The sequence below is a fragment of the Lepisma saccharinum genome, chromosome 18 (genome assembly GCF_977018435.1).
Source record: "Lepisma saccharinum chromosome 18, izLepSacc3.1, whole genome shotgun sequence".
Classification (NCBI taxonomy): domain Eukaryota; kingdom Metazoa; phylum Arthropoda; class Insecta; order Zygentoma; family Lepismatidae; genus Lepisma; species Lepisma saccharinum.
Genome location: NC_139246.1, coordinates 13,016,812 through 13,037,449, shown reverse-complemented (window position 1 = coordinate 13,037,449; position 20,638 = coordinate 13,016,812). Strand labels below are relative to the sequence as shown.

At 38.8% G+C, this 20,638-nt stretch overlaps 1 protein-coding gene across 2 annotated transcripts in view; it reads left to right on the top strand.

The window, feature by feature from the left end:
• Positions 1–220: 220 nt before the first annotated feature.
• Positions 221–20,638, top strand: part of LOC146002401 (uncharacterized protein CG3556-like) — a 365,519-nt gene continuing 345,101 nt past the window's right edge. For both annotated transcript variants that reach the window (XM_083140158.1, XM_083140157.1), the window contains exon 1: positions 221–446. The gene's annotated coding sequence lies outside the window, so the exon portion shown is untranslated. The remainder of the gene's footprint in view (positions 447–20,638) is intronic.

Genomic DNA, 20,638 nt, shown 5'->3' with positions numbered 1-20,638 from the left:
GTATATCTTTATATATTTCAGCGATTTTTTCTACATATTTTACATTCTTTGCCTACATAAAAATCCGGGACTTAATTATATTAATAGTCCCTTGAGCAGAGCAGAGATATTTTCGTGCACCTGGCAACACTGTGCATTGGGCCAGTTCGTTGTCAACGGCAACGCGCATGCGCCGTTGCAGTGCACTTCAGAGCGCAGAACCGCAGCGTCGAATGGATCGGGTCAGTGGGGTGAGTCGGCCGGTGAACCAGCTAGATTTCGACCTCGACCAGTTTTGCAGTGAAAGTCGCGGTTTTGCTGTTGGCAACGAGACACATATTTTTACCGGGATACTTTGAAAACGACCGTTCGTACGCACGTTCAGCGCACGCATAAACAGAAGACGCCCACGCACTTTTTTTTTTGGATGTGGTCCGTGTGCTCTTTCGGAAGGCTCCTGACGTAAGGTGAGTACTGGTTCTTTTATGGCACTGCAGTGGTTCATATCATTTGCAAAGACAGGGGGTTACGTAGCAACTTACACGCACCTTTTCAAGGCCGTTACAGTGTGCTAAAACAGCACACACTTGCACTGTCTTGTGGCTTATAGGAAGTACAATGCTTTAAAGCAAGACGTAAAGACAGATTGATAAATGACATGCACCACTGCAGGAAAATATATGCGTGACATATTCGCAATATTTACGCAAGCCTACCGTCTCCAAGGCGACGCGCAAAGTGTAAATAAGGAATAGAATGATCTGTCAACACACGCGACCATCAAGTTAAGCTGACCTCCATAGTCAGTAGCGTGCCCAAGGGGGGGGGGGGTTGGTGGGGGTCATAACCCCCCCCCCCTTTTGGTCCAGTATTCGTAAAAAATAGAACATGAAAGGTAGGAAAAGATGGCAAAATGAAGGCTGACTACCAACCCCTTTCGAAAACCCTGGGCACGCCACTGTCCGTAGTGTAGTGGCTACAGTGCTGGTCACAAAATATTCACAAAGTATACGCTGTTTCGTGAAACGCTACTATTAATTTTGGATTACGTTGCTATTAAATATATGGATGAAATCATTTAACTTATGCAAAAGAATGCCTTTCATGACAAAATACTTATGACGAAAAGAGGCATGCAAAAGGGCATTTTTAAAATAAAACGGCGTATTTAAAAGATTTCATTTAAATGTAAAGGCTAGAGCAGTATTTTATAGGCTACAGTGCATCATGTTATCATGCATAGGCGTAACGTGGGGGGCAAGGGGAGAGGCAGTTGCCCCCTCAAAATTTTCAGGTTTATTAAACTGTATAAATTAGGGAACCTGAGGAGTAATAAAGAGTAATATTTGTGATTTTGAAAACGTCACAGTTATTTAGCAAGTAATTCCGGGAGCTATTTTTATAAGATGGACAATTTTTCGAGGCTCCCCCCCAACCGATAAGCCCCAGGGTTGATTCTGCCCCCTCAAAATTAGATCCCAAGTTACCCCCATATTATATTTTCCTGTTGATCTTGCTATTAATGCTATTAATAAATTTAATAACATTACTAAGGACACTAACAACGAATAACATTTAAAGACACCCACTTGAAAAGCGAGAAAATGAACAAAAAAGCAACATTTTTTTTCGTTTCCTCACTTTTTGAAACTGAAATACATCAAGCCTCAATTGTTGCTTTTAACGATAAGAGCCTTTATTGTCCGTTGCCAATTATTACGGGAAAGAGATACAAGAACATTGTTGAGGCTTTCGCATGGCGCTTACTCGATACTTTGAAATCTGAAGCCATGTTATGTCAACCACACAGGTTTTAATAACAAAAGGCAGGTCTCATATTACACAAGACCTGCATAAAGAGGCCAACCATTTAGCAAAGGCTGTGTTAAAACGTTCTGTGCAAAATTATGTTGTTCTCCATCACGTTAAACCAGAAGTATTTGATCCTAATAAGATCACTGGAGTAGTGGCCAAATTACATGAATGGTTATAAAACGTAAGCAGAAAGGTATACGCTAATGAGTACGGTTAACAAGAGGGAATGCAGCGCTTACCGCAGTGACCCGTTCTCATCTATCACGAATGGTAGGTATATCGAAGTACATTAATCCTCCGGCGGGCGCGTGGGGGACTTTGTTACCCCAGCCGCTTTGCACTAAAAAATTGGCTTGTTTTATATTTATAATTGAATATATTTATTGAGACTTGTTCTTGCATTCTTTTTTTGTCTTTGAATATACAAATGTTTATTTTTTATTTATTTATTTATTCTCACTAATGCAATGATAAGTTGTTGTTCTTATGTAACATATTTATGATATTTATTTATTTTCGCTTGTAAAATAATAAGGTTCTTGCATACTTTATTTGTGTTTTTGGGTTAGCAAATGTTTATTTTTTTAAATTCTTTACACTCATATAATAGTAAGTTGTTGTTATTACATAATAAATTTGTATCTTTTAAACATGTTTATTTTATTTATTTATTTTCTCTTATACAATAATCTACGGTTCTTACATACTTTGTGTCTTTGAGTTTACAAATGTTTATTTAAATGTTTATTTTTGCTTTGCACTCGTACAATAATAAGTTGTTGTTTATCCGATATATGACATAATGAATATATAGAAATATTCAATAAAAATCAAACTTCATTGCTATAATAGTGATGGGTGGAAAAAACTAATAATTACAAATGCAACCGGAAAAGAAAACAATAATAAAAATAAAAATTGTACATACACGAGAGGCGTGTGGGGAAACTCAGTTACCCCAAGATGAAAACAAATGGAAGCCCGCCTCTGCTATGTAGACAAAGCTAGACAGGAGAACGGCGCCTTCGTCCGTCGGTAGCAGAAACTCCAATGGAAGATTATCAGAGTGGACGGTAGGGTGCCGCCAAAAAATTCTAGACATCACAAACAAATACGGTTGTGGGGTAACAAAGTACCCCCAACGCTCCCGCAGGAGGGTTAAGAATATGCTAGCGAGTAATTTTCCGCAGTATGTATTTCTATTAACACTACCGTTGTTTGTTACATTTTCATTGTTATTTGTTTCGTTGTTTGTGTCATTATCTTCACAGTTGCATATTCTCACATTATTTTCCCATAATTTCTTCCTTTTGTACTTTATATTCCATATTTTCACAGCTTCCACCTTCTATTCATGCGTGCTGGCCCCCTAGGTGGAGTAGTGTCCATTCATTAATTTAATCATATCATCACTCATCCCCATCTTCGCAAATTAGCCAAAGTGGCACAAGAAGCGAAGTAAAATAAATAAAATCAATAAAAACATCAATCTATTCATGCGTGTGTCATTTTTTTTGTTACTTTTAAACTTACACGTGCCCAAAGGATTTTGAGAAGGGACAAAAGACACATACTCAAGCACAGTCACACGCCTTTATGCACAGTAAAAGTGAACTATTATTCCATACATTGAATAAGTATAAATGAGCTGATTATAAGATTAGATATCTGGGAACAAACTATTTCATTAAAGATTAAAAAACATGATAAATATACATATTAAACAAAAACTCTCACCACGAAATGCTACAACAACAAAGAGTTCCAATCATGTTGTACGCGTATTAATTTTATGCTCAAGAACTACAAATTATCGACTTACTTAAACTTCTGTCAGTCTACAAAAAATATCCTATTTCGAAAACCCGGGGGGGGGGGTGACCCCTCTTTCCCCACATTGTGGACATCCATGTTTGCATACCTGGTTTTATTTCTCTCTATGCAGTCGTCCCAAATATTCAATTCTGTCATTCCAATTAAATTATATTATTTGTATCTTGCCTTTACTCTCGCGTGAAGAACATTTGTTTATTTCCACAGTATTTGTATCTTGTTTTCTTCATTGTCGATTTTATTTATATTCCTCCCATTTTCCCTGTACTCATTATTTTTCTAAATTATGCATTTGTAATTTTTCTTATTTAATTAATATCTTTCTGTGTTATTAATTCTTATCTCGAATTTATGTTTGTTTTTCCATTATATTTTCTTGTTACTTACCAGTGGAAGGGAATAGGGTGGGCATGGAGGGGGGGCAGTTGCCACCTATGCCCCGCACTGTGCTAAACCTTATGTATCAAGGGAAAGTAAACGGTCCTTGCTCCCCCTCTGTTTTGGCCCCTTGCCCCCCCCCCTTCCGTTTTGGAACTCAATCTCCGCCGCCGCTGTTAGTCACCATAACATGTTTCGTTGTTATCATCAAGTTTTTTTTGGGCGGGTTCGAATCCATGAGCATGGGTGTACTTTATGAGTGTTCCTTCATTAATTTCATTTCATCAATCATCCTCACCTTCATCATCCGTTCTTCGCGAGTAACCAGAAGTGGCAGAAGAGCGAAGTAATATAAACCAAATCAAATCAAAATCGTATATTTGGTAAATGTCTGTTATATCGGAGACACATTGAAATCGCATATTTTGTGTTTCGCATGGTTCGTACTTACCAATTGTGTATTGCGGAACATAGTTGAAGGTGCCATTTTGCTTTTTACATGAAAATAACTTCGATTTTTCACATTCACGAGTAATTCTTTTGGTTCCTTTCTTCCGTTGCGGCACATACAATATGGCGTGCACAGCCCCACAAACCATTGACGGATAGCCCCATGAACCATTGACGGATAGCCCCAAAAACCATTCACGATAGCCCCACGAACCACTGACGGATAGCTCCAAAAACCATTCACGATAGCCCCACGGATCATTTCCGGCAAGGTTAGGTTAGGTAAGCATAGTTAAAAAAAAACATTTTATCGTAAAAAAGGCACGTTTGGAAACACTGGCAAGACCACGTAACTTTCGACGCTCGCGCCATCTGCATGTACATAATGTTGTCGCTTTGCACAAAATGCAAGTTTATTATATCAAAAGTGCTTATTTCTTGTTGTGCAGCTTCTACGGTGAGAAAATACCTTCACGAACTTTCAAAATGCTACAGAAACTCATTTCCGTAAGTAGTTTCTTCTGTAAAAATGAAGAAATGTGTCTCCGATATAACAGACAGATCCCATTTTGAACTCTAGGCGCAGTCTCAACTAACCTATCTGCGCATAATGTGGACTTCAAACTTTGACGATTGCCATTTGTTTAAAGTTATATGAGGAAAAGATATTTCGTTTCATGCCGTGTAGATGGCACACAATTTCTATTTTATATTCTGTGCAGTTTCACAATTATATTATATGTATACAGAACAAGAGAAGTGAACATTTTAATTGCGATTATATGCTTGAGTATTTTAATGACAATAATAGATATTTGGGTACGAACTTTGTTTCTTGTCAAATCTCGGAACATTATTTCTCACAAAGTTTCTAACAGAGGACTCAAATAATATTGCGATATTACTTTTGATTATGTGTGCAGGCGTTAGAATGATCCTTACTCCCCTAACCATTCCAAGCGGTTATTCAACTGAACATGTCCCGTTTTAACAAGAGTGTGCAGTCCACTAGCGCACAAAAATGTGAAAGTGTGCGCTCGTGGTATATGAAAGGTGCCACGAGCGCGCGCACAACATCCAATGCTGCGTTGCCACATCTATGATTGTGTAATGGCTGGCCTGTGTAGAGGATCATTTTTTGCATAAAAAGTCAAATTCAAGAAGTATTACACATGTTTATTATAACAAAACTTTCTTGAATGCAATGAATGACTTCGTTTGTAAGTACTTAAGTACTCGTAAAATGATGAAAATACTGGGATGTGGCGAATAAAACTGGTTAGGTTAGGTTAGGCAAAAACAGTTGACACAGCGTGGCAACATCGCCATGGATTTTGTGCGATCGTGGTATCCATTTTTAACCACAACCGCACGCAGTCTTTTGTTTGTGCGCTCCCGGCCTACGGCCTAACAAGACTATTGCTTACCTTGGTAGTGTAATCTGTGCCAACGATTAACACACTGTAGTTGAATTTACTTTTTGTGTTCACAAATCATTCACTTTTATTTTTCATTTTGCACTTCGGCCTTCGTAGTAAATCTGTAAAGAGCAGTATGAAAAAAAAAATGAAAATAGTTTCTTAATCGATTGATTCAAATTGCTTTATTTCGCTTATCTGCGAAGAGGATTTGATTTGTATTTATCGTCGCTTCTCTGCCACTTCTGGATAATCGCGAAGATGAGAATGAGGACACGATTACATTGATGAAGGGATCCATCCCCGGGGCAGGATCTGAACCCGGGACTCCTGCACACAGAACCCAAAACGTGTCAATTGACACATACTGTATATGTTGACTCCAATAACACATTGACGTGCCTAAACTGCAAATAATGCACCTTTTGGTGTGTCAAAAATACACACAGAAATACATAAAAGGATGTTTTTATCATATTATGTTCCGTGTGATGCATTAAAATACATTAATTGGAAAGATTAGATAAGATAATTTCAAAGATAACAAAATTACACATTTAGCTGTGTCAATTGAGGCATTAAAAGTAAGTCTGACTGCTTCTTACGTAACACATGCAAGCAAAAATTGGTCCTTTCTTATATAAATACTAGGTGATTGCCCGGCGTTGCGTTATTTATCCCAATGTTCTATTAGACAGGAATATAATGAATTCTAACAAATGAACGTGGAATTGAACGGCATTGAAAGTGTCACTATTCATCTCAACGGCCCCGAAAACTATGGATTCCACACTAATATCGGTCGTTTTACATGTCTCCCCTTCCCACTCCCACCCCTAGGGGTGCCAGGGGTGTCTTACCCCCACAGTATTCTTTCGAGATTGCAAGTGATACGTGTTCCAAGTTTGGTTGAAATTGCTCCAGGCGTTCGAGAGTTATGCTGGAACAAACACATACATCCATTTTTGTATAGAAGATTGCAATATCAAAGTAGGTAATGAAATATATATTTTAATGCTTTATTTTTAGTATGGATGCTACCATTTTGATATTTAGGGGGAGGTAGTTGAACCTCAAATCATCCACCTATCGACGCACGTTTGGAGTATTTTTTTTTTTTTTTTTGTAATTTAGCGTTGCTTCTGTGCCACTATTAGCTAATCGTGACAATGAGGATGAGTAATGATGTGATGAAATTGATGAATGGGCCCTCAGTGTGCAGGCCGGGATTCGAACCCGAGACCCCTGGTGTCCTAGCGCGCTGTGCAAACCGCTTGGAGTAGTGGTAACGTTGTTTATTGTAATCAAGCTAGCTAGAGTTCGATATCCGGTGGAGGCACAGTGGCTCCAGTCTCACTTTAGCTATGGACTTAACTTGACAAACTTTTGTAGCGACGCACATACACATATGGACTCTCCACATATCTCGCCTCTTGACTCTCACCCCCACCCCTCATTTCCTGGAAGTTACAGACCCCCTCCCCACTTCTCGCTGGACGCTCTGTGATGACTGAAACTCGACGTCTGCCTCCTATCGATTAACATGTGGTACTGCATTGTATTACCGGTGCAGACGACAGTCGGCATTATGCATGAGTGAGTCAGGCCCTCATATCGACCTGACACGCATCCTGACAGTTATGTAATGACGTGTGTTTGACGGAGCAACTAAATGATCTGTTGTCGACAGCGACTTGGAAACCGAGGTGGCTATGGAGTTTCGCCATAACAGTACAAAATTTGGGTATAAACAGAAACGACAAGTTACAATACGCTATTTAAGTTTAAAGATACGGTGTGATCCATGCTTAGTATACTAGTACACGGTGTTCAGGGAATAACTAGTTGGCGTTAACATTGAGACACCAGGGGTCCCGGGTTAGAATCAAGGCCTGTTCTCTGTGAGTGGCCCTTCATCAATTTCAACGTATCATCATCACTCATCTTTATCTTCGCGATTAGCCAAAGGTGGCAGAAAAGCGAAGCAAAAAAGTCAAATCAACCAGGCCAGAACTAGTTGTCCAGGGTTCGATTCCCTGGACATGAGTGTAATTTCTTCATATCATTACTCATCTTCATCTTTGTGATTCGCCAAAAGTGACAGCAAAGCAATGGTTAGCACAGCGCGCTGTCACGCCAGGAATCCCAGGTTCGAATCCTGTACTGAGCATGGGTGCTTCTTTGTGAGTGTCCACTTATCAATTTCATCATATCATCACTCATCCTCATCTTCGCGATTAGCCAATGGTGACAGAAATTTGAAGGAGAATAAACCAAATCAATCAGAAGATAAGTAGTGAAAATTAAGACCATATTTCTCAAACTACTGCGAATATTGCTTCGAAATTTACATAACTGAAAAGGGAAAGTAAAGAAGTACATATGACCAGTTCGTATGTCTTCCTACTTAAGTTATTGTACGTCTCTCTTACCTGCCTCTTGGGTAAATCGCGACGACGAGGATGAGTGATGAAATGGATGAAGGGACAACACAATAATGCCTATACAGGGGTTCGAACACTGGGCAACGTAACGTGTGCCCCGACAAGGAGGCCGGTATCAGTCCGTGTCAAGGTTGCCTGCACTAAATCGATATCATGTTGGGAAAGTTTCTTTGGGCTTTGTGACTCAACCATGGGCGCCTGCAAGGGGGGGGGGGCAGGGAGGCACTTGCCCTGCCCGAGATATCTGAGAAAATACGATGCAATTTAAGTGGTGACATTTTATTACAAAATACTCTTTTCTGTGACTTTGAATTTTTGGCTGCGTCGGCACTTAAAGGCTATTTTGTGTCGTGGAAGGATCATCACCCCTTACACCCCTTCTGTGTCTTGCAGACTGTAAGTTATAGAAATTCCTGCCATGTCCAAGAAAATAAGGTTTTCATCACAGGCATTAGAATCATCTTGGCTGCCGTAACTAGGAGCGAAACTTTTTGGGTCGGATGGGATTAGAAAGGGAAATTTGCATAATCTCCTTGTTCCAGACTGAAAAAATTCGCCATCTCAGGATGGAAAACTGGAAATTTAAGGACGCGATGAAAATCTCGTACACACTTTTCCACTTCTGGAATAAAAACCTTTAATTTCAAGAATTTTTTTTTTTTTACCCTTTTATCGCAAAAGATACCAATAATTAACCGCTTCACAATGTGATCCTTTGGAATTTCTACTCTGTTCGGGATCCCGAAAGGTCGGAAATCATTTTCCCCAACTTGGCATCTGAGTTCAATAATTCACGCGCCGTCATTTGGAATTACTTACTTTTGTATACAGTAGCTTCTGACGCTTGAAAATATAGATCATAGGTGCCATGATGGTGATTAAGTTATCTCTGTTTGACATGTGTGGATCATGAAAAACTACAAAAGCTAAAGAATTGCTTATCACAAAAGGGATAGGTGTTTATGGAAAGGAAGCGAGGCGAATCCAGTATCTATGTACTTAAATATGGGACTAGTAGGGATTTGTGAACAGCGCCAAGGTATTTTCACTAAATTAGCCACTTTGGCTAATCGCGGCGGTGAGGATGAGAGATGATATGGCGAAATTGATGAGGGGACACACAAAAACACCCACCCTCAGGCCCGGATTCTAACCAATGCCCCTGGAGTCGTAGCGCGCTGTGATAACCACTCGGCCACTGAGGTCGCAGCTACGATTATAGTGAATGGTGGTAGATGAAATTGCCCCGTACAATGTGCTAAACAAGAAAGTCAAAATATCGAGGAAACCGGGAGTGAACAAAAAAAAATACACTTTTAGGCAAGAATATACAAAATGAACACTAATCCTCACGTGGAATGGCTACTAAATATAAATAAACATACATTTTTCAACACAAATCCCATTATTAAACTCTTTTTATGCATAAAGATCATTGAAACTAGAGCTCTCGCCACGAAAACAGACCAGTCAAGGTCACGCCACAAAGCTACAGTGTTGCCATTATGCAACAATTTCAACCGACGAAGTAAACCGCATACGTCCAACGCGCGAAGTGTTGACTGAGCAGCTTAGAAGAAGTGTGGCAAGGGGAAACTCCGACCTTGATTGGACTGTTTTCGTGGCGAGAGCTTACAACAAACACATCTGACAAACTGGTTTAGAAACCAATATTTGAAAACATGCTCTTTGAACCGTCTCTCTCCATAGATGGCGCACCACTTATCTGCCATAAAAATATAATGTAATACCGCGAAAAGTCCAAATCAGGAAACGAAGTATTTAGTAATAGTTTGGACATATTTCTCTCATTAAAAGCAGACATGAACAACATCTCTATCCTAAGTGTCTATACCTGAAACGAATTCATAGAACAAGTTGATAAAATATAACACCACAGCACAACATTATCATCACACATGGCAACAAATTGACAAACCAACAGATACATTTCTACTGATAACTTTTGCTGGGAAGTTGACGACCTAAAAAGTCTAAAAAAAAATGACCTGTAGAATGACCTTAAAATTATTTAAAAATGACCTAAAAATTTTGAAAAATGACCTGAAAATAATTGTCGCTCTTAAAATGCATGCTTGTTTCTTTTTCATAAATTACAAGAGAGTGGTTGAATAATTCAATAACACCTGTTGCTTAATTGTTTAAACTATCAAAGGTGGAAAAGTAATTAACTGCCATTATTTTTACTTCAAGGTTACATACAATACACCTCAAGGTTTTTCTGTATGTGTCATTCATCTCCTATGAACACGCCTTGCACCATACGGTAGACGGTCAACATCTGAAAATATATATATATCCATGTGTTTCGAACATAAGATTATATTTTTTATGTAGTGACAAATTTCACTTTAAATCCACATATTAAAGCGGTTATAGTGGGCAGCAAGGGAACTTGAAATTAGGCTTCACCCAAACTATATTAAGTTTACTGGAGGAAAAATAATTTTCAGCAATTATTTATCTATCCATTGCCAAAGATCTACGGGGTGAGGCAAAAGTCCGGCACCACCCTTTTAATTTGAAAACGACTTGACGGAGGGCGATGAAATTTCGGATATGGGTAATTGGGGGTGGGGGCACACCAGATGGAGCTAGTGTGTATCATGGCGGCCATCTTGGAATTACATACAAATTTTCAAATGGGAAGGGGGTCATGTAGCATATCATTTTACATGTGCGTTTTCTCAGAAATAAGAATATGCAGTTATTTTCCCCCTAACTTTATTATGCTTTCAAATTGACTATATTTTCAATTACCGGAGTAGTTATGAAATTTAAATATATAAGTTATGCTAATAAATGCATTTAATATACAGAAACAACAGTGAAGGAGCTAGAAGAAACATCCCAAATTGTAAAAATGCATGAAGAACGACCAAAATACTGAAAAAAGACTGAAAATTCAAAATAAAACCATGTATTCTGGTTCTAACTGAAGGGAAACTGACTACTATCAGGTTTTGTATTGTCATAAAGTCTCACAAAAGAGATGACTTTTCATCGACTTCCTAACCCTACTGATAACGTTTAAAAACAGTTCTATCGGTTGTAGAAAAAATAAACAGTGGTACCCTGTTTTGACCCATGCTCCCCTACCATAAAAAAGCGCCATAGGTTCGAAGCAACATAAAACGAATTGAAAGTATTGAAGCTTGTATGAAGGAAGGCACAAATCCGCACCTTACTGACAACACGACTTGCACTATGACCACTATGACCACCAACACCTCTACGTGCCTTCATGATACGACGCAATGCACAGGGGATAGCCTTACCGTAACTCCATCTTAAATGTTGATACTCTTCTTGTCTTAAAATAAGACGAAACAAGGTAATCTTTCGATTCTTTCACAAAAGTGTACTGTAACTTTCTGCAGTAGTTTCCCGTTAGCTACGTATTTCAATTTTACATCCAAAACAAGCAGCGACTTTGAGTAATCTTTGAAGGGTTACTCGGGGCTAAAGCATGGTAAGTCGCAGAGGCGCAACCACGAATTTATGTCTGAGGGGGGGAGGCAAGTACGAGATAAACGTACCAATAATAATAATAATAATAATAATGTCATTATTATTATTATTATTATTATTAGTAGTAGTAGTAGTAGTATCAAAGACTTTATTGGTGGCCGCGGTGGCTCAGTCGGTAACGCGTCTGACTACCATGCTCAAGATACCGGGTTCGATCCCCGGCTGGTTCAAATCCTGGAACTTTTCTAACGTTTTCTTTTCTCCGGCGCCCACCCAGCGTCGAATAACATGGGTACCTGGGGGAAACCCTGGGGGGTAAAGGCGGTCAGGGGTGTGATGCTGATCACATCATCCCCACTCACGACCGGATCAAGAAAGTGTGGGGCGTTACCCCTACACACCCCCTATACGCCTTCATGGCGTAGTGCTAAGCACAGGGGAGCACTTTACCTTTTTTTTACCTTTTTATCAAAGACTTTATTATCCTCGTAAATTACACAAAGGGGGGGGGGTAGAAGTCGGTGCTGAAGGATTTGTGTGGGAATAAACGGTTTTTTCAAAACGTTGAATTTCATATTAACTAATAATGGAAAACAAACACACAAACTGTATTTTTGAATGGCAGAAAATCAATTAAGAGAAGTCTTACTTCTCTCTCTCTCTCTCTCTCTCTCTCTCTCTCTGGCAATTTACAATTGATTGATTGATTGAATTGGTGTTTTAAGTCCACTTTATGCACAATAAGGCTAATTGGGAGACGACGCTACCACAGCGCCATCGGGGAGGCTCTCTGGCAAATTACAATGCATTACAGAAAATAATGACATTGCAAGCGAAGCGAGCAAGAACATTTTTAGATCCAAAGACTGAAATCAATATTGATTTAATAGGGCGCAAATAATTTCACGGGCCACCATGGCATTCTCCCACTTTTACTTTTTCATTTAGATCGCTCGGTGCCCAGGGCCGACTCCTGCCGCCCCCTAGCTAAGGCTCTGAACTTGATGAGAATAAGAAAAGCAGATATTGCGAGCGAAGCGAGTAAGGAAATTTGTAATCGAGGGTGGCAATTGCCCCTCTGTGCCCCCCCTGCAGGTGCCCTTGGCCGTCAACGTTTGCCTCCCCTTTGAATTGGTTTCCGTCTAAGGTTGGGGGAGTAATGCCCCCCCTGACCCCCTGTGGTTGCGCAACTGGGCAAGTGGTATTTTCGTCATTATTGAGTTTCTTAACCAGAAAGGTTATTATTAGAAGCTATGCTGGAGATAAATTGTTTTCGTGTTGTGTTTACCAAATTCAGAAGCGTTCAGTGGGTCCAATATACGTAAATTGTATAACATTGCAATTACACATGAAGATTGAAGGATGATTATTATTACTTTGTAATTCATTAATGACCAAATATCACCATGTTTTACCCCCGACCCCTTAATTCACAATTTGTAACACGAAATTGACCGAGGCTCAACTATTTACGACTAAAGTAATATAAAAATCATTGTATGACGTCACTGCCCCTCTCAAGCAGAACCAATATGCAAGGGAATGAATGACGTAATCCTATCGATCGATGTACTTCAATAACAAATGACTGCAACCAGTCCCGATTAGCTTATCTGTGCAAGAAGTGGACTTTAACTTTGAAAATTGAGTGTTTGTGAATTTCAAGTCTTGCCTGCTTTGGGTTCCAAAATTGGAAGGGGGGGAGCAAGGTGCCAAATCTGGCGGGGGGGGGGGCGGCGGCAAGGACAGTTTACTTTCCTTTGGTAGATAAGATTTAGCATAGTGCTCCTCTAATCGCTGCCACTGCTTGCTTGTCTTGCGTGTTGTATGCATAGGCACACGAAATGGAATTCCTGAATGAAAGAGTTGAAGCGAATCTACAATTGCTAGGATCTTTACATTGTGTTTTCCCATCCGAAAAAGAGAACGTTTAAGTGTTGAATAATTAGCAACAAAATCATTTAGGTGCCAACACTGTCCATGCATCCAAATCAGATCGATTGAAGACCAGAAATATCAATTTCGACCTTGATTTCCTTTTCGCAGCGTGTTTTTTTTTTCTGGATTGGTCGTACGGCCCGTTCGTTCGCACGCAACAAAATTAGGTTATCGGTCCTACAGCATAAAATCAGCTTTGATAGGGCTTCGTATTAAACGTGGCAATTTTCGTATCAAGTCTTTGTGGAAACCGCGTGAAAAGGAACAGGGAAACAACGGTGCTAGGAGAAAGACTGCCGCTATCATACTCTGTGAGGTGCGTGTCGTAATCACAGTTCGGAAGGTCCTATTCGTTGATTTGCTTTATTTTACGTCGCTTTTCTCCACTTTTGGCTAATCGCGAAGATGAGAATGAGTGATGAATAGATCTCGGATTTTTATGTAATATTAAAATACAAAATATAAACATAAGTATGTAACAATAATTGATAAAATATGTACCTGAATATGTATTATGAAAAGGATATGTAGCTAAATATGTGGTATCAAAGAATATGTAATATTAATAATAATCGAGTATCCAAGCAATTTTGCCCGACCCTGTGGCCGAGTGGTTAGCACATCGCGCTGCGACGCCAAGGGTCCCGGGTTCGAATCCCGGTCGGGCTTGGTTGTTTGTGAATGTCCATTCATCAATTTCATCATTTCATCACTCATCCCCATCTTCGCAAATTAGCCAAGAGGCACAAAACGCGAAGTGAAATAAACTAAATCAATCAATCCAAGCAATTTCAAGAATTCTGCTAGATATCTATTTTATTTAAACATATTCAACATAATTTTTATGACATATTTTGTTCGAATTAAAATTTGCATCAAATTTATAGTCCAAAAATACAGCAACGTGTACATATTTAAGAAACCATTTTTGACAACTATTGATTACTTTTCACATCGCAAGTTATTGTATAATATGTAAATATGAAAGAGAGCTCTTTGTAACTTTCGAAACAAATTGTGAAAAGAAGCATCTACAGAAAGAACAGTTGCATGAAAATACATAGCTACTTTTGTACTTTTTGTAGAAGTGAAGGGAACATATTGTGTAATTTCCTACGTACAGGAAAGTAGCTTTCTTGTCCACCGATGCCAAGTTTATGGGTTCTTTGCCTAAATCTAAAAGCGAGACGAAAATATATAACCAGAAAAGAGGGGGGGAGACTTCAATATATTTCTATAATTAACAGGGCCCGTATTTTTTTGGTCTTCAGCTTGTCTCTCTAATTTGCCGTCAATTTAAGATGACCGTAAGCGTTATGCATCTCATTGATTAGATTTGGTGTTTGAAGTCCACTTTGTGCACAGTAAGGCTAATCGGGACTGGACCTACAGTTTATAGTAGGATCCGAACCACTATGTGCCTCCACCGGGTATCGAACCCGGGACCCCTAGATTACAAGGCAACGACGCTACCACTGCTTCATCGGGGAGGCCCTCTCATTGATTAGAAAATATGACATTTATTTATTTATTTATTTCCTTCAACAGAGAAATTATCTCCTTTTACAGAAGGTTGCCAATAAGAAAAAGATACACATAATACAGTGAGACATAACACAGGTAGAACACATACACAAATATAATGTAATATAAATTACTAAACTATACTATAGAATAATGTAACACCCAATTAGCAATTTAGAAGCGCTTCACCCAAAACAATACAAAACAGACCAAAAAAACAAACCAGATGTCATCACATGAGATACAAATTTTCTTCATCATGTTTCAGAGGTCGAAAACGTAGGAAAAAGGATCAATATAGGAAAAAAAATTACCGAAATATGTTGTTTTAAGTAAAGTAAATTAGCAAATATGTAAAATATGTAATATCCTGGCAAATATGTAAGAATATGTAACATAAAACTTATGTAAAAATCATGTCATATAATTCGGTGACATTTTCCAGTTCAAGGTATGTGTCTAGAAAGGAATAGAATATGTAATTATACATACAAATACGACCTCTAGTGATGACATTATGAAATTGATGAAGGCACACTCACAAAGAACACCCACGCCCACTCCGGTATTCGGTCCCGGGACCCTTGGCGTCGTAGCGCGCTGTACTAACCACTACGCCACGGACATCGGTTATCCTATACGTAATCAATGCAAGTAGAAATATATTTTGTGGATAAAATGCCGATAAAATAATAATTTAAGAAACTATAAATGCTGCAAAGATAATACACTTTATCTTTATGATTTGGTGCACAGTACATATACTTCGTAGAGATTAAAGCGAAAATACAGGCTTTACTAGTACTCGAGGAACCTGGGTATCTGCTACAGAATCACTGACGGATACAATACCACACAGGTATAAAAGTGAATAGAGAGACGTCAGGCGAAGTCAGAGCTGACTCGGTAGCTCAGTTGATATATGTAGAAACAAGGGCTCCCGCAGGATTTTTTCTCAGGGGGGCAGAGTCACAGAAACTTTATTATTATCATCATTATTATTATTATTACTATTTATTATTGTTTTATTTTTGTTGTTATTATAATTATTATTGCATTACTACTACTACTACTACTACTACTGTTTTTTATATGACATACATTTGTAATTTTCATATTCTGTATATCTATATACAATTTGCATAACTGTACACTGACAAAAAGCTGATTTTCATAGATAATAAGTGTAAAATAGACTAAACTTAACTGTAACCCTACTTCAATTAATAATAATATTTACCACCTGTAAGTCACAGAAAACAATAATTTGTATTATAAAATATCTCTACAATTTCATCATTTGAATTACATTAATTCTTTCCGGAAATCTCAGGGGGAGCAAGTGCCCCCCTACCCCCCCTTGCGGGCGCTCATGTATAGAAATACAATTTTGTGAATGAATTCGTATTCAAATCCAATTAATTATGATATAAATTACCCTGACTAGCAATTTTGTTAAAATGCATAGCCGATAAAGCGGAGCATGTCGCGGTTACTTGTTAAACTCATTTCCCCCCACCCCACCGATATTTTCCCTGTGGAAGCCTTAATTAACGTAATGGAATGAAATCACATACATGAAAATGTCATTTTCGACACAAAATCAGTTTCCAGATGATGCTGCCCTACCCTGCCCCCTCCAAAACGTTCAAATTATATTTATATGCGAGTTAAATGATACCGCAGAACCTTGTTTCATCAGGACATACATTAATATGTGCAGTTCGGGACACCTCTTGTTGGTTGATTGATTTCTGTTACTTACCGTCGCTTTTCTGCCACTTGGATAATTGCGACGATGAAGATGAGTGATGATATGATGAAATTGGGGAAGAGACACCCACAATAGAACACCGAGCCCGGGATTCGAACCCGAGACCTCTGGTGTCGTAGCGCGCTGTGCTAACCACTACGCCTTGGATTGATGGATTGATTCGTCTTGTTTTACTTCGCGGTTTGTGCTTCTTGGCTAATTTGCGAAGATGGGGATGAGTGATGAAATTGATGAATGGACATTTACAAACAACCATGCCCGAGTGGGATTCGAATCCGGGACCACTGGCGTCGACTCCCCCTTGGAGGACGGTAATCAATCATGTGTGTGTGTATTAGGGATGACTCAATATCGATGACAAGAAATACATTTACAGATACTTTTCCGGAATTTTGGACTTTCATGGGGTCCGCAAAAATACCGGACGATCCTTTCGTTGCGTCTAACTATCCAGGACATTATACAAAATTCAAACTTTTTATATTTTGCTTATTTACTTTTTATATATTAATTGTAGTAGAATAGTTACACACTAATAAAAAAGTTGACCAATATTTTGAATAACTTTTAAATATTACAATTTTCAGTATCGGCTCAGGATGTTATCTGCTCAGATAGTTAAGAAACCTTTTTCTTACAGTATCTGTGCAATGAATTATGAAACTAAACACTATTTATTAAACATATGTACCCCTCGATTGACAATTTTGTGTCACGGGCGGGACAGATAAACCACTGCCCACATACTCAACAATAAATTTATTTTAAATTCTGTGAATTTTAAAATTACGAAAAAAATATATAATTTCAGACAAAGAGAGAAGGTAATTGACTTTTGAATATCTTAGTAGAGTTGAGGGGGAAATGTTAACAGTTAAAGGAGAAATTAATTGTTTCTTAATGTTACGGGTGGGACACAATCAGTGATGTGCCGTAGACTATAAGTTTACGTCTACATGCGTTGTCTACACGTAATCTACGCGTACATTACATTGGGTTGTAGTTTACATAGACTACGTAGGCAATCCAAAGTGCATTAAAATTAATTTTCAAGGCTCTCATGAAAGGAAAGTAACATTTTCAACTATATTGGTTCCTAACGAAATGAAAAGAATCATATTTACAACAAAATTTCTCTTCTCTTCTATCATCAACTATGAAAGAAGATAAATAGTATGCAAAAAACAACAACAGATGGCAGTCGTGAGGCAAGAGTGGTCTTTTCCACATAAAACACTAGAATATTTCCTATATTAGGCTTCTTCCTAGGTGAGAAATTGTTCGAATTTAGAAGAAAGGGTATGAAAAGTGCTCCTCACACATCAGCAACTGATACGCAATATAATTTTCTTTTAATTCCACGGCGCCCTTTGCTAAGTTATCACCTTTCGCCATGTTGTTTACATAGATTACCTAATCTACATGTATAAAATAGTCTACGTGTAGAATGTAGATTATTGTTGTTTACACGTAGACGCACATATACAAAGTAAATGCAAAGTTAAAGATAAACGAACAGTATGTAAAAAATATATATAGCTATATATATGGCATGTCCTTCCCGAACGTATGAACACACTGTTGAAGTACACCATCCCGCCTGGCAGATATTAATCTTGTTGCTGGAAGTTACGAGATTAATGGAGGTGCATGAGAGAAAAATTGTGTTGTTACTGTGATTTTAATTTGTTAGTTTCGTTATGATGTACAACTTTGGTACTTTTTAAATTGCATAATCAAGATAGATAGATTCTGAATTCATATGTTAAAACGTAAGTTCTGTGTTTTTGTTTCTATTTACTGCAAATCTTAATGTTTTCCCGTGCCCTGGGAGGTATCACGCGTATACCAATATAAAGTCTCATGTTGCTCATTCTCAATTTGTATTGAGATAAATATATTCTATGGCCGCGGTGGCTCAGTCGGTGTTGACCTCCGTGGCGAAGTGGTTAGCAGAGGGCGCTAAACGCCAGGGGTTCCGGGTTCGAGTCCCGGGTAAGACATGGGTATTTGTGATTGTCTGTCCTGAAAAAGTCCTGAAATGTGAATGAAATGATATGTGTGAATGTGATGGGGGAAGCTTCCGCTTAGGGGGCTTTCCTTTTATAAAAAAAAAGAAAAAAAAGTCGGTAACGCGTCTGACTACCATGCTAAAGGTCCCGGGTTCGATCCCCGCCCGGTTCAAATCCGGGAACATTTCTAACGATGGAAGCGGCCCCGGCGCCCACTCAGCGTCGAATAACATGGGTACCTGGGGGAAACCCTGGGGGGTAAAGGCGGTCAGGGGCGTGATGCTGATCACATCACCCCCACTCACGACCGGATCAAAAAAGTGTGGTGCGTTACCCTCACACCCCCTATACGCCTTCATGGCGTGGTGCTAAGCATAGGGGAACACTTTTTCACTTTATGGCTATTAATATCCTACGGTTGAACCTGGCACGACCGTGTCATATATATATACATATATAGTTGCTGGGGATATTTTTACAGCACATGCGTTGTGCTAGTCGAAATCATACTCTTCTGGCAAGATTCCTAGACACACACACAGACAGCTTAAGAAAAGCTTGTACATCGTTCACGATATGCTTCTAATTAAGCATTCTAATCCCGGTTCCTTAATAATTACGCCCACAATGTTAAGCAGACCCCCGCCTGAACATCTGGGGCACCGTGGGTCTTCGGTTGTGGGACGGGAAGGTCTGAACAGCACAGAGAAAGGATCCTAATGCAATTTCAGGAAGTTCCGACAACTTGTAATGACCGGAAGGGCACTCAAGGTTTTCGCTAAGTAGTGAGCGGCCAAGCCTCCTGGCAATATAAACTGATTAGTTAATTTTAACTAAGTTCGCTGCATCGGCGAAATGTTGGGAAGATTTCGTTGTGGATCTCCGTTCGGACCAATGGGCTGGAAGAATAGAACGTGGGCGGGTGAGGATATTAAAGATGGGCTGATATCAAATGTTTCGATACTGGTGATAACCGGGGAACGGATTTATTTATTTATTTCACCTATAACAGAGCTTTCGCTCCAATTACAATAGGCTTACATATATATATATATTTTAAACAATTAAAAAATTATAATTATATGTAGTACAAATGTGCTAAATATGCATATTTAATTATTTTCACCAAAACATGGAGTTAAATATGGACTTAAAATTGTAAATATTGACTTTTTTAATAATATAAGACTCTGCACAAGCTACATAAAATACAGTACGCTTACACTGACATTAATTGAAAAACAACACAAAATGTGTTTCCATTTTCTGTTGCAAAAACAGTGAACAACAAACTTTTGTTGTAAGTGTTGGAACGTGAATTTTCATCTGTTGTCTCTTAAGATGGATTTATACGGACTAAAACTGCGTTCAATATCGCAAGAAGTAACGGGACAAATGTCTGCTGGATTTAACGTTGCTAAAATTATGTTTGTAACAGTCAGGAGCTGATGCTTGAGACCTCATTCTCTATTGTTGACAATAATTGTAAATATATACAAATGGATGTACAGTGTCTATATATGTATGTATGTTTGTTGCGGCATAACTCTCGAACGCCTGGAACAATTTCGACCAAACTTG